The following is a 2689-nucleotide window of genomic DNA, read 5'->3' on the forward strand; positions in this document are numbered from 1 at the left end:
TCCCCCACTAGGTGCAGACCAACACCTCACACCTCACCCAGCTAGGTACACCTCTGAGACGAAGCTTCCAGAGCAAGAATCAGACAGCAACACTCGCTGTTCAGCAATATTCTATCTTCTGCAGCCTCCGCTGCTGATACCTAGGCAAACAGGGTCTGAAGTGGACCTCAAGCAAACTCCAACAGACCTGCAGCTGAGGGTCCTGACTGTTAGGAGGAAAACTAACAAACAGAAAGGACAACCACACCAAAACCCCGTCATTACATCATCATCATCAAATACCAAAGGCAGATAAAGCCACAAAGATGGGGAAAAAGCAGTGCAGAAAAGCTGGTAATTCAAAAAATCAGAGCGCACCTCCCCCTCCAAAGGAACGCAGCTCATCACCAGCAATGGAACAAAGCTGGATGGAGAATGACTTTGGCGAGTTGAGAGAAGAAGGCTTCAGTCGATCAAGCTTCTCAGAGCTAAAGGAGGAACTACGTACCCAGCGCAAAGAAACTAAAAACCTTGAAAAAAGAGTGGATGAATGGATAACTAGAATAATCAATGCAGAGAAGACCATAAACAAACTGATAGAGATGAAAACCATGACATGAGAACTACATGAAAAATGCACAAGCTTCAGTAACCGATTTGATCAACTGGAAGAAAGAGTATCAGTGATTGAAGATCAAATGAATGAAATGAAGTGAGAAGAGAAGTATAGAGAAAAAAGAGTAAAAAGAAATGAACAAAGCCCCCAAGAAATATGGGATTATGTGAAAAGACCAAATCTACGTCTGACTGGTGTGCCTGAAAGTGACGGGAAAATGGAACCAAGTTGGAAGCACTCTGCAGGATATCATCCAGGAGAACTTCCCCAACCTAGTAAGGCAGGCCAACATTCAAATTCAGGAAATACAGAGAATACCACAAAGACACTCCTCGAGAAGAGCAACTCCAAGACACACAATTGTCAGATTCACCAAAGTTAAAATGAAAGAAAAAATGCTAAGGGCAGCAAGAGAGAAAGGTCAGGTTACCCACAAAGGGAAGCCCATCAGACTAACAGCAGATCTCTTGGCAGAAACTCTCCAAGCCACAAGAGAGTGGGGGCCAATATTCAACATTATTACAGAAAAGAATTTTCACCCAGAATTTCATATTCAGTCAAACTAAGTTTCATAAGTGAAGGAGAAATAAAATCCTTTATAGACAAGCAAATGCTTAGAGATTTTGTCACCACCAGGCCTACCCTACAAGAGATCCTGAAGGAAGCACTAAACATGGAAAGGAACAACTCGTACCAGCCATTGCAAAAACATGCCAAAATGTAAAGACCATCGATGCTAGGAAGAAACTGCATCAACTAACGAGCAAAATAACCAGCTAATGTCATAATGAAAGGATCAAGTTCACACATAACAATATTAACCTTAAATGTAAATGGACTAAATGGTCCAATTAAAAGACATAGACTGTCAAATTGGATAAAGAGTCAAGACCCATCAGTTTGCTGTATTCAGGAGACCCATCTCACATGCAGAGACACACATAGGCTCAAAATAAAGGGATGGAGGAAGATCTACCAAGCAAATGGAAAACAAAAAAAAGCAGAGGTTGCAATCCTAGTCTCTGATAAAACAGACTTTAAACCATCAAAGATCAAAAGAGACAAAGAAGGCCATTACATAATGGTAAAGGGATCAATTCATCAGAAAGAGCTAACTGTCTTAAATATATATGCACCCAATATAGGAGGACCCAGATTCATAAAGCAAATCCTTAGAGACTTACAAAGAGACTTAGACTCCCATACAATAATAATGGGAGACTTTAACACCCCACTGTCAACATGAGACAGATCAATGAGACAGAAAGTTAACAAGGATATCCAGGAATTGAACTCAACTCTGCACCAAGAGGACCTAACAGACATCTACGGAACTCTCCACCCCAAGTCAACAGAATATACATTCTTCTCAGCACCACATCACTGTTATTCCAAAATTGACCACATACTTGGAAGTAAAGCACTCCTCAGCAAATGTAAAAGAACAGAAATTATAACAAACTGTCTCTCAGACCACAGTGTAATCAAACTAGAACTCAGGAATAAGAAACTCAATCAAAACCACTCAACTACATGGGAATGAACAACCTGCTTCTGAATGACTACTGGGTACGTAACAAAATGAAGGCAGAAATAAAGATGTTCTTTGAAACCAATGAGAACAAAGATACAACATACCAGAATCTCTAGGACACATTTAAAGCAGTGTGTAGAGGGAAATTTATAGTACTAAATGCCCACAAGAGAAAGCAGGAAAGATCTAAAATTGACACCCTAACATCACAATTAAAAGAACTAGAGAAGCAAGAGCAAATACATTCAAAAGCTAGCAGAAGGGACGAAATAACTAAGATCAGAGCAGAACTGAAGGAGATAGAGACACAAAAAACCCTTCAAAAAGTCAACGAATCCAGGAGCTGGTTTTTTGAAAAGATCAACAAAATTGATAGGCCCCTAGCAAGACTAATAAAAAAGAAAAGAGAGAAGAATCAAATAGACGCAATAAAAAATGATAAAGGGGATATCACCACTGACCCCACAGAAATACAAACTACCATCAGAGAATACTAAAACACCTCTATGCAAATAAACTAGAAAACCTAGAAGAAATGGATAATTTCCTGGACACTTACA

The sequence above is a fragment of the Trachypithecus francoisi genome, unplaced genomic scaffold (assembly GCF_009764315.1).
Source record: "Trachypithecus francoisi isolate TF-2019V2 unplaced genomic scaffold, Tfra_2.0 Lachesis_group21, whole genome shotgun sequence".
NCBI classification, from domain to species: Eukaryota; Metazoa; Chordata; class Mammalia; order Primates; family Cercopithecidae; genus Trachypithecus; species Trachypithecus francoisi.